This window comes from Bufo bufo, chromosome 2, assembly GCF_905171765.1.
Source record: "Bufo bufo chromosome 2, aBufBuf1.1, whole genome shotgun sequence".
Taxonomy (NCBI): domain Eukaryota; kingdom Metazoa; phylum Chordata; class Amphibia; order Anura; family Bufonidae; genus Bufo; species Bufo bufo.
The window spans coordinates 625,464,934-625,478,242 of record NC_053390.1 but is presented as its reverse complement, the minus strand read 5'-3'; positions in this window follow the sequence as shown (position 1 = coordinate 625,478,242).

Below are 13,309 nucleotides of genomic sequence, written 5' to 3'. Positions count from 1 at the left end.
GAAATTGCGGACGTGTAAATGGACCCAAATCCAAATTTCCTCGTGCTTTGTGGTAACAAATCGTTTTTTTCCTAAAATGATAGCTGCACATGTTACAAAGTGAAAGTAAGAAGCCTTTGAACGTGAAATCACCCATATTGCCGTGCAGCCTATTCATAGGTAGCCATCCCCTGTGATGTCATAGTCCTATAAACCCTCATTATCCTGTGAGCTGAGCATAGGGAGAGACGTGGCAAGCGCTCATGCACTAGGGAGACTGTTGCCAAAAATAAATAATAGAAGAATATTGGAGAGGGAGAGTGCAGGGAGACGAGGGAAAGTGCAGGGAGACTGCAAGGAAACTCCAGGGAGAGTGCAGGGAGACATGCTGCGTAAGTTTTATTTATTTATTCCTACATTTACTTATTTCTACATCAGCCATAAACTAAGATATGTGATTCAATACCAATATGATGAAAGCCTTTATTATTCCACTGCCAGAGTGCCAACCAATACCATCCAGGCTGCACCCCTTATGGGGGCCAGGTCTTAATGATAACCAATCTTATCTTTTGCTGAATTTAATTCATTCTAATAATTCTTCATAGTCTCTATGTCCTAGAAAAGTCAGCAAGATACAAAGAGAGGGAGAGCTGGGTGTTCCTAATGTAGGAATGGAGGAAAAGCAGATGGCAGAAGAAGGGATCCCACCTGTAGAGCAGGAGAGCACAGGGCTTAGAGAAGTGGATGTGTCAGAGCTCATTAATATTCTTTGTTTAGTGTCATATAACCTGCAGGACATTACAGGCCAGAACAGCAATAATCTGCATATTGTCCTGTGAGACAGTAGCAGGTCTCACACAGGTTAGAGCAGTGATGGTGAACCTTTTACAGACCGAGTGCCCAAACTGCATCCCAAAACCCACTTATTTATCGCAAAGTGCCAACACGGCAATTTAACCTGAATACAAATATAGTATATCTTCCATGTACGTAATCATTTAGCTATAGCCTGCCTACATTCAGTGCGCTGCCTGCGCTGTTCATAGTGCGCCCTGCGTTGATAAATGTAGGAAAAGCCTAAGGCATATTGGTACACCATAGACTTTTTTCCAGGGTGCGGGTGCCTACAGAGAGGACTCTGATTGCCACCTCTGGCACCCGTGCCATAGGTTCGCCACCACTGGGTTAGAGGCAAGGAAGGGGTGGATAGTGCGGTACACACCCCTATTCCACCTCATGTGAGACCAGCTGGAGGGACTCAGGCTGGCATAAAGCACCTCCCAGGGTGTCAGTAAGGGGGGAGTGTGTTACCAGTGGACAGAGGCCTGGAGGCTCTGTGAGTGTTGTCTCAGCTGGGCAAGGCTGAGGGACCACAAGGTTGAGAGATAGCCTGGAGTTGGGGGACGAAGCGATGCTTGGGAGGGTCGCAGGGCCATAGTCAGGCGGATTACTGAGCATCAATTCCCCACAAGAGATACTGGTTGAACTGTGCTCTGTACAGCCAGGAGACTGTGGGACATTGGCTGGGAAAGCCGCATAGGATCACAGGGTGTGAACTGTACCTAATAAGTTAGCCAGGGACGTTATGTATTAGTTAGAGCCTGGACGGGCGAATATTTATTGCTTTGTTTGTTTTGCTTTTGCTGGTGTGCCACAATAAATGCACTGTTTGGACCTTAAACCTGGTGTACTGAAGCCGTATCTGTGAGGATGATCCCTTGAAAGAAAGCTACCCCTCACAGTCCCCCCAACCTAGCCAAACCCCATACCAGCAATGGTCCCTGTTTAAAGGTGCGGTGTGGCTATTAGCAATCAAAAAGGACTATATAGTGCGGTCTTCACTATTAAATGAAAGACAGCTGAGGGACATATGGCTGTACGGTTCTTCCCCACAGCATGGCTGCAACTAGAGATGAGCGAATCGAAGCTGACGAAGTGGAATTCCTTACGTATTTCAGGAAAAATTCGATTTGCATTGAATGCGAACTTCATCGCGCTTCGTGGTAACGAATCTCATTTTTCCTAAAATGGCTGTGCACGTGTGAGGACATGGGGCAAGGAACTCTGGGAAGGCGGGATCACCCACAATGCCATGAATGCAGACAATTAGCAGTCAGCTGGTGTGGAGAGCGGTCAGGCTCCTGACCCAGAGACGGTTGAGGAGAACATCAGTGATTTGCAGACACTACTCGATGATGATGTTGTAGCTGATCGCAATTGGGAGCTGGGTGACGAAGGGGCTTTATCATCATCTGGAGAAGAGGGTGGCAGCTTGCCCGTGAGCCAACGTTGGAGCCAGCAAGTCGCTAGCATGGCCGGGAGTCAGCAGGATGGCAGCAGTGGGAGGTCGGGAGCCAAACGCACCTGGGGTAGACCACCCACTTCGCGGGAGCCTACCTGCCAGGGAAGCAGCGGTGCAGGTGTTCAAGGAGGCAGCGGCGGTAACAGTCAGTCAGTGCGTAGTGTTGGGGATAAAATTACCTACTCGGCAGTGTGGCATTCTTTTTTTTTTTAAAGCTGCCGGAGGAGGTGAATGTGGTCGTATGTAGAATCTGTGGGCAGAGGGTGAAGCGTGGCCAGGGTGCCAATGTTGGCACTACGGCACTGCGTCAACATAAGCAGCGTCACCATAAAGTGGCCTGGGAGAACTGTGGCTCCAATGTGGTGGTCCAGCCTGCCACAGCAACCACTACATCATCCACTGGCACACACCCAGTTTCTGGAAGTCAAGGCTCCACCACCTCAGCCGAAGGGAGCTGTCTGTCCTACCCATCATCTGCCAGTCCTTATTGCTCCTGCTCCTCCTCTTCCTTGTCCCACATTCCATCAGAAATCGATCGCCGAAGCGATTGACAGGAGACAACAGTATGCGTGCACTCATCCAACGGTGCAGATGTTGAATGTACTCCTGTCCAAGTTGCTGGTGCTGCAGTCCCTTCCTTTCCAAGTGGTGGACTCTTTTTTTACATTTATATATCCCCCTGTTGCTCGCACAAGGTATAATGACCCCCACTGACCCCAATACAGTATAATGACCACTAGTGGCCCTTTACACAGTATAATGACCCATACAATGCCCCCTCACACAGTATAATGACCCCCAGTGGGTGACAGGTCTCACGCAGACAGGTGACAGGTCTCACGCAGGTTGGAGGCAAGGAAGGGGTGGATAGTGCGGTCCATGCCCCTATTCCACCACAGGTGAGACCAGCTGGAGGTACTCAGCCTGGCATAAAGCACCTCCCAGAGTGTCAGCAAGGAGGGAGTCTGTTACCTGTAGACAGAGGCCTAGAGGCTCTGTCTGTGTGGTCTCAGCTGGGCTAGGCTGAGGGACCACGAGGCTAAGTGACAGCCTGGAATTTGGGGGACGCAGTGACGCCTGCGGTACAAGGGCCACAAGGTCAGAGTCGGGAGGACTGCTGGACCACAATCCCCCAAAGGGACTTGCGTTTGCTACAGCCTGGAGGCTGCTGGGCTAGCTGAGAAAGCCGCAGGTTATGACTGTGTCTGAACAGCACTCTATAGGTGAGTCAGGGATTCTACCCTATGTTTAGTTAGAGCCCAGCCGGGCAGGTATTTGTTTTGTGTTATTGTTTGTTGTTGCTGGTGTTGCACAATAAATGCAAAGTTTGGACAATATATCCGTGTCTGGTGAAGTAACCTGTGAGAATGACCCCCGGAGAAGAGCCAACCCCCCACAATTGGTGTCGGATGTGGGCAGTTGTCCCTGCTGATAAGTAAAAGTGCTGGAAGCCTGCTAGTTTGCAGGAGCAGAGACTGCTGGTGATAATCTGGACATTTTTTTTTCTGCGGTGAAAACAGTGCAGGATTTAAAGAACCAGTAGCCGAGTAAAAGAGACTGACTTGTGGCATTTTTTGGTCAAAATGGCTGCGGCTTGGTATCATCCATGGGAGAAGGACTGCGAGCTAGTGATTGGGGGAATCCCGCTGGGGGTCACGCTAGATGCCCGCCAGCAGGTGTCTCGGGTCAGGCCTGAAGTGCTGGACTTTCTGGAGAGAGGCCAGAGACGGATGCCACTATGTCTCTGACCTTTGTGACAGAATATGGCTCTGTGCAATGGGAGCTGTTAAAATGTGAGACATTGGAAGTGGAATTTGTATTGGGCCGTGATATCGGTTTGTTGCTGTGGGGTAAGGTAGACACTTCTGCAGATAGTGACGAAACTCCTGCAGAACCTGTACCTGCCCCTTTAAGTGAGGATCTAAGGGAGCTGCACTTTGACTTGCATGGGGAAAGAATATTGACCATTGGAAACAATGGTGCTGGTCAAGTGAAAAGTGATGGTGACAAAAGTGCGGAAATGCATAAGGAAAATGTGATGTCATATGAAATATGTGGTGACAGTGATATATCTTTTCCGTTGCAGGTTGTGGTCAGGGGAGAAGCGCCCCCTGGTGGTAAAAATGTAAATGATGATGAAATTTTATTTTCTGCATCTGCTATGTTTCATGAAGCGCTATATGACTTAATCAAAAGGTTTGAAGACATGCATATAAGTAGTGTGGAGCAAAGCCCAGCTCCAGCTCACAGTTTGAAGGTGCAGGAAAATATGATAGGGTTAGAGGGTGTACCGCACGTACCAGAGGTGGAAATGCAGTCTCCACAATGTTGGTTGGTTACTAAGGAAGTGTCCCAGGTGGGGATTAGCTCATCGGTGCCCCTAGAGGTAAGAATTAATAATGATATGAGCGGTATAGGTGACGTATGTGCTGTGACCGATAGCAACCCAGAGAGTGAAGCTACCATGTCAAGGTCCTGCGAAACAAAGGTGGTTACTAGTAGCGACCAGACAGTTATATCTGACGAGATGAGAATTAAAGGAAACCTGTCACCATGATTTTGCGCATAGAGCTGGGGACATGGGCTGCTAGATGGCCACTAGCTCATCTGCAGTACCCAGGTCCCATAGCTCTCTGCGCTTTTATTGTGTTAAAAAACCGTTTTGAGTGATATGCAAATTACGTGATATGAGTCCTGTAGCCGGAGAGGAGTCAAGCGTCAAGGAGCCCAGCACCGCCCCGCGTCCTCCGATTCTCCTCCTTGCCGGCTGACGTCACAGAGCTGGAGCGCCGAAATCTCGCGATGCGCGAGCTAGCGCATGCGCAGTGTCGGCATCATGTTCATTCCCTGTGCTGGCATCAGCACAGGGAACGAACTACGCATGCGCTAGCTTGCGCATCGCGAGATTTCGGCGCTCCAGCTCTGTGACGTCAACCGGCAAAGAGGAGATTCGGAGGACGCGGGGCGGTGCTGGGCTCCTTTCCGCTTGACTCATCTCCGGCTACAGGACTCATATCAGGTAATTTGCATATCACTCAAAACGGTTTTTTAACACAATAAAAGCGCAGAGAGCTATGGGACCTGGGTACTGCAGATGAGCTAGTGGCCATCTAGCAGCCCATGTCCCCAGCTCTATGCGCAAAATCATGGTGACAGGTTTCCTTTAAGTCGGGTGATGTCAGTCTAGGGTCTGAAGCCCATATCCAGACGGTTGTAGGTGACCTGACACGACAGTACAGCTGCAAACAGGAGGATGATCTCTCTCTCTCCTCACGCTCCCTAGAAACGTTAGAGACGGGACTAGCTGTCTTTACCGAGCAACTGAAGAAGGTTTCAGAAAGGGCAAAGGAGAGCCAGAAAGAGAATGGTGATACTCCTACATCTGCTGCAGCAGAGCCGAGCAAGGAGCAGCTGGAACCGGAGGCCCAAAAGCGGGGCACTTCCCACAAGCTTGTGCAAAAAGCTGAAAAGAAACTGCTGAAAAACATGGAGTTGGTGGTTCAGCGCCTGGAGAAACAGGGTGTGACATACAAAAAGGTGGAGAAAACCAAGAACAAACTTCAGCGAGAATTGGATGATCTGATGGTGGACCTGGACCACCAGAAAAGTTATGTCTAATCTAGCGAAGAAACAGGAGAAGTTTGACTGGCTCCTAACTGAAGAGAAATACATCTCAGCTCGATATGATGAAAAACGTGACCAAGCATAGACTGTTGCTTGAGAAAAGGAGACCCAGGCCCTCTCCTTGGCTAGAGCCCTTGAAGAAGCGCTTGAGGAGCGTGCTGAATTGAAGAGGCTGAACAAGCAACTCAGAACAGAGATGGAAAATCTCATGAGCTTAAAAGATGAGTTGGAGAAATCTAAGTGTGCTCTCGAGCAGCAGGTGGAAGTTGAGAAACCTGAAGAGGAGAGTTCTCTGGAAGACGTCAGGAAGCCAGAGCCTGTTAAAAATGTGACTGGAGATGGTGGCACTGTGGTGCTGGCTGTGGCAGAGAAGATGGAAGATGCTACTGCTGAACCAGTTGATGGGGCTGATGTGGATGCCGAAGACCACAGACCCTTGGTAGCAAGTAGCCCAGGCCTGGAAGACGTCCCCTCTGCATACAAGGCCTTCCAAATAGCCAGCAGCCTGCTGGGGAAGAAGTACGAGGAGGTGAACTATCAGTTTTTGGATCCGGGCTATTACGATGGGCTGTATCTCCTGACTCCTCCACAAAAGGAGAACAGTGTCCTGGGTGAGCCTCTGGAGAAAATGACAGAAGACAAGGAGTCTGCTGAAGACCCTGGTGCCTCCTGCCTCGATGAGAAAGAGGGGGAGGGGTTAACAGGGCAAGTGTATGGTGCCATGTCCGAGAAGGATGAAAAGGCGGTCAAAGAGACTGGAGACTTTGAGAAGACAAAGGCTGAAAAAGTTAAGGCCGATGTGTTGGTTGACGTGAAGTCCCCAGGTGCTACAGAGACCCAAGTTAAGCCAAAGGGAGCCACGGCTGAAGTGGAAAAAGCCACTAAAGAAGCAGAGGTCTCTAAAAATGCCACCGTAGCTGGCGTAACTACTGCTGGAAAGAAGGAAAAAGTGACCCAGATGCACGTGAAAGAAGCGAGCTAGGGCAAGCATGCTCTGCTGAAGGAGCCCTTCAAAGCAAAGAAGAAAGTGCCGGAACATGACCATGACTGGGAACAGTTCAGTCAAGAGTTGCAGCAGTCCAAGAAAGGACGTGAGGCGCATGTACAGGAGCCAGAGGATCTAAAAAGAGAGAGAGGTCAAAATACACAACAGCGCATCATTATCACTCGGGAAAGAGTAGAAAAAGATTATCTGGCCATGAGATGGGCACATGAGGCCATTAGGCAGTTTCTGTTAGGCAAGATGTTGGTTTTGGTGATAAATCAAGCTCTGCTGGCGTGGGTCTGGCAGAACAAGGGGAAGGTACGTGTCACCGAGGTTCCTGGCCTCGGTGAAATAAGAACCGGTAATTTTCTGTGTCAGCGGCAGCTAGTGCTCTCTGACACTGGGTTACTTAGTGTGGTTGTAAAGCCAATCTGGGCCGGTTCTTATTGGGAGCAGCCAAAGAGCAGGGTGGGTTGCTGTTCCCCACGTCCAGGCCAGGTGGATGCCCTCTCACCAGCCTCCCGTGGTTATGCAGGTGTTCACCCTCACGGGCTAGAACAAAGGGGGGGGGGGTATGTGAGACAGTGACAGGTCTCACGCAGGTTGGAGGCAAGGAAGGGGTGGATAGTGCTGTCCATGCCCCTATTCCACCACAGGTGAGACCAGCTGGAGGTACTCAGCCTGGCATAAAGCACCTCCCAGAGTGTCAGCAAGGGGGGAGTCTGTTACCTGTAGACAGAGGCCTGGAGGCTCTGTCTGTGTGGTCTCAGCTGGGCTAGGCTGAGGGACCACGAGGCTAAGTGACAGCCTGGAATTTGGGGGACGCAGTGACGCCTGCGGTACAAGGGCCACAAGGTCAGAGTCGGGAGGACTGTTGGACCACAATCCCCCAAAGGGACTTGCGTTTGCTACAGCCTGGAGGCTGCTGGGCTAGCTGAAAAAGCCGCAGGTTATGACCGTGTCTGAACAGCACTCTATAGGTGAGTCAGGGATTCTACCCTATGTTTAGTTAGAGCCCAGCCGGGCAGTTATTTGTTTTGTGTTATTGTTTGTTGTTGCTGATGTTGCACAATAAATGAAAAGTTTGGATAGTATATCCGTGTCTGGTGAAGTACCTGTGACAATGACCCCCGGAGAAGAGCTAACCCCCCCACACCCCACACACAGTATAATGACCCCACAGTGGCCCTCTATTCGGAATAATTACCCCCAGTCTCCCCCCATTCAGAGTAATGAACCCCAGTGGCCCCTAAACTGTGGGCTGAACTGTATGGAGGGGGCACTGGGGGTCATTATACTGTATGGTGGTCCCTGGGGGTCATTATATTGAATTGGGGCTCTGAGGGTCATTATACTTAATGGAGCGTCATTGGGGTTCATTATATTAAATGGGGGGGGGGCACTGGGGGGTCATAATACTGCGTAAGGGTCCCTCACAGTGTAATGACCCCCCAGTGGCCTCCTCACATACCTATCATTGCTGGAGCGCAGGGGAGCCGGCGGTCCTGTCATTCACTAACCGCAGCTCATCTCCCTGCACTGCTTCTTTCCTCCGGCCAGCTGCAGCAGTGAGTCACACGTCATGACGTCACCGCTTGGCCGGGTGTGGAGGAGAGAAGGAGCTGTGCAGTGATGTAGCTAGAACTGACTGGGCCCCACAGAAAATTTTAGTACATTACCCCCCCCCCCTCCTGCCAGTGGGTTCACATCACGTTTTTCCTATCGGTTTGATGTACACAAATATGCAGCACTCCACGTTTTTATATCCTGAAGAGTCCAGTAATTAAATGCATACGTTAACGTATATGTTTTTTACAATGGAACTGTATGGTGAACGGATGCCACTGTACGGCATCAATCTGAGGCATCTGTTAATGTATACATTTTTAGTATACATTAAACGAATGGCAAAATGTGATGTGAACCCAGCCTTAGTGTCAGAATAAGCACCAGTACACAGAGGAGCATCGGGGCAGAGAGGGGAGGCTGCCATGTACTGATAGAGTGCTGCCTGGTCCTGGTGGTCAGGGGTGAGGACTGTGTCTCCCAAGGATCATTTATCTATTGGGAAATACAGGAAACAATATAATACACTAGAATCTATATACTATAAAGATATTAGCTCTACCCTGGAATAATAATACAATTACGGGGTCATTTATTAAATAGAAATACATCTATATTAAGCCTATTTCTGACACAGATTTTGGTGCAAAGGTCCTTAGCACTGCAATCTGCAACTTTTCCCCACTCATGCCAGGTCTAAAAAAGGTGGCATGGGCAGGGAAAGGGATACAGTTATGGCCATAAAGTTATTGGATAACACCGCCATACAGTGACCGGAAAATACCTCTGTACAGTGACCGGATAACATCACCATGCAATGACCGGATAACACCTCTGTACAGTGACCAGATAACACCGCCATACAGTGACCGGATAAAATGGTATAAGGGGGCACAGTACAGGGAATGACTAGGGTCACTGTACAGAGTGTTGTAAGAGGGCACAATGCAGGGTATAAAGGGACATAGTACGGGGTGAGGGGCACAGTACTGGGTGGGGGGTACAGTCACATGACCTTGTAACGTTAGAAGGTCCTTATGGTTAATGCCGTTCAGACGCCACCATAATGAGAGGCAGAGGAGTGACACAGGGGCCCGGGGCCCTGGAATGGACAGTAGAGGTGGGCATAGCAAGTAGGTGGATGGGGCTCTGAGGGGGATTCATACAAAAAGTAGGGGCAGGAGGTCTGTGTTGGGCAGCAATAGGAGATAGGAGGGTGGAACAGGAGCTCTGGATACATGAGGGAGTAAAGGAGACAGCAGCGGCTCCATGAGGATGAGATAGGACAGGAAATAAAGGGGGAGGCAGGTGTCATGGAGGCAAACTGCTTATTGAGGCAGTAAAACAACCAAATAGCATGAAGCTGCTGGTATATAGCATCCAGCAGCAACTCAAAGAGTTCAGCCTGTCCACCCTCCTGTCCCACAGAAGAGACAGTCACAGTGCAGACTCACAGACTGTGTTCACACTTCTGCTCCAGCACTGCGGTCTCTCTCCTCAGGCAGCACGTCTTTTGTAGAAGGGGCGTGCCTGAAGCTCTGCAGCAGCTGGCCTCATGTGATTATCAGAGGGACCACCAGAGGGGTACTGCGTAGGGGTACTTTCACACTTGAGGCAGAGGATTCCGGCAGGCAGTTCCGTCACCGGATCTACCTTCCGGATCCATCAAAACGTAGGCAAACCAATGGCATTTGTCAGACGGATCAGAATCCTGATCCGTCTGACAAATGCATTGAAATACTGGATCCGGCTCTCTGGTGTCATTCGGAAAAACGGGTCCAGGATTTATTTTTTTCACATTTTTTGCGGTCTGAGCATGCATTTCAATGGGAAAAAATGATGGAATTTTGGACGGAGATAAAACCGCAGCATGCTGCGGTATTATCTCCGTCCTGAAAAAGCAAAAAGACTGAACTGAAGACATCCTGAACGGATTGCTCTCCATTCAGAATGCATTAGGATAAAACTGATCAGTTCTTTTTTGGTATTAAGCCCCTAGGACTGAACTCAATGCCGGAAAAAAATAACGCTAGTGTGAAAGTACCCTTAGTGAAATGACAGCAGTGTCATTGATGGAAGTGCTTATAGCAGCTCAGTGGGCCCCCCAGGAGCAATGGGCCCCGGAACTTGCCAGAATATGCCGCGTGCTGACCCTGGCCCTGCACGGCGGTGTCACGCTGTTCTGCACCTCATTTGCCTGAGTGAATGGAGTCACACAGGAGAGGAACTGCTCCATGTCCTTCAGCAAGAAATCAAATCCTGGCTTTCTCCGCAACAACTGAAAATCGGAACCATGGTGACTGACAACGGGAAGAACATTGTGTCGGCGCTGCGTCAAGGAGGGCTGAGCCATGAGCTCTGAATGGCACACATTTTCAATCTGGTTGTCAAGTGGTTCCTGAAGTCTTCCACCCATCTGCAAGACATCCTAAAAATGGTCAGGAAACTTTGCATGCACTTCAGCCACTCGTACACCGCAAAGCACACCCTCCTTGAGCTGCAGCAGCAGAAAGGCATCCCCCAACATAGGCTGATATGTGACGTTTCCACCTGTTGGAATTCCACCCTCCATATGTTGGACCGACTGTACGAACAGAGAAAGGCCATCAACAATTTCCTGATGATCCAAGCGGACATGAGTACTGCCCTGTGTAACTTCGATGTCAGCCAGTGGCCGCTCATGCATGACACCTGACGTTTTCTCAGGCCCTTTGAGGAGGCCACGTTATTTGTCATTTGCCAGGACTACGGGATGAGCGACATCATTCCACTGCTTCATGTCCTGGAACAGATCCTGGTAAATATGGCTTGTAAGGGGACTGGAGACGTGGCGTCTAGATCTCACAGCCACATGAGCCCTGTGGGGGCTGAACTGAAGGAGAAGGAGCAGGACATTGGAGCACAAGCAATGTGTAGCGAAATGGGTGTTTTTGCTACACAGGTGATAGGAGAGGAGGAGCAGGAGGAGCAGGAGCAGCCAGAAGAGCTACAGGGTGATGAGGAAGATGAAGCAGAGGACCCAGACACACCATGGCAGTATGCAGTGGAGATAGAGGCAGGGTCCCTCCGAGTCACTTGAGCAAATGGCCCTCTGCATGCTCACTTGCTTAGGTAGTGACAGCCGAATTGTCACCATTCTGCAGAGGGTTGACTTCTGGCTCTCCACCTTGTTGGACCCTCGCTACCAGTCCAAAATGGGGGCCTTTTTTACACTCGCTGAGAGGGAAGACAAACTGAACTACTATAGAGACAGTTGTGGTGATCAAGCATGCTCGGCTGAGCACCTGTTCGGCTTGAGCATCTCGATGCTCGGCACATGGCAGTATTCAAGCGCAATGGTTAAATCTCCCCCCCCCCCGCACATTTCTTGGCTGCTATACAGCCAATAAACGTGCAGATAAGTACTGCCCTCACTGTAATGCCGTAGCCATGTTGGCTGATGGCATTACAGTGATTAGCTGGCCGGAATGTGTCATCGAGTGCTATATAGCACCCCGTGACGCATGTTCAGCTCATTATTAGTCAGGGAGAGCTGTGCTGAGGAAGGGACAGGCAGTGTAGGGAGTAATTCAAGAATATTATTACCACCCAAACTTTTCAGAGACCCAAAAGTCCTTTTAAGGACTATTGTGTGTGGCAGCAGCAATCTATATTTTTAGCGCAACCTGCGCTAAATAGCAAAAACTTTACAGACCCAAAAGTCCTTCTAAGGACTATTGTGTGTGGCAGCAATATCTATTTTTAGCGCATCCTGCTTACAATAGTTAGGCCGCTGCAGACAACGACATTAGCTGTGCCACATCTCCAGTGTAAAGTGTGCGCATCCCAAAAATATCTGACATCCAGTGTACTTTTTCCGTAGACGATGTCCACTGCAGACTGTGACATTAGATGCGCCACATCTCTAGTGTAAAGTGTGCGCATCCAAAAAATATCTGTGACATACAGTGTACTTTTTCAATAGACGGTGTCCGCTGCGGACAGTAACATTAGCTGTGCCACATCTCCAGTGTAAAGTGTGCGCATCCCAAAAATATCTGACATCCAGTGTACTTTTTCTGTAGACGGTGTCCACTGCGGACAGTAACATTAGCTGTGTCACATCTGCAGTGTAACATGTGCGCTTCAAAAATGTATCTGTGACATACAGTGTACTTTTTCCATAGACGGTGTCTGCTGCAGACAGTGACATTACCAGCGCCACATCTGTAGTGTAACATGTGTGATAAAAAAAACGTACCTGTGACATACAGTGTACTTTTTTGCGTAGACGCTGCGTACAGTGACATTACCGGTGGTACCTCTCCTGTATAACGTTTCCTCATCCCAAATACCTGTGATATTCCTTGTAATTTTTCATTAGCCACTGGTGACAGCATTGACATTATCTGCGGGATATCTCCTGTGTGACGTTTCCACATCCCAAATACCTTTTTAAATTTGTTTGTGCATACACTTCCAAACTACTACTACTGTACGTGTGACAGACTTTCAATTATATATAACATTTAATATGAAGAAGGCGAGCAGTAAGGGACAGGACAGTGGCCGTGATGCTGATGGTGCTGATGCTGATGGTGCACGCTGAGGCCGCGGCTCTGGGCACGGTGAAACTGTGCCTGCTGCCAGAGCACAAGAAAAACAATCATCCACGATACCTAGCTTCATGTCCCAGTTTGCAGGGCAGCGCAGGACACCAGTGCGACCAGGTGGTCGGTTGGATTGCAGCAGATAATTCTTCTAGTCGGTTAAGCACCACCCTGTCTTCCACAAAGTCCAGTCTCAGTAGCCAAGAATCTGCTCTTTTTAGCGCCATTCCTTGATTTGGCCCTCTCGCCAAGCACGCCCTG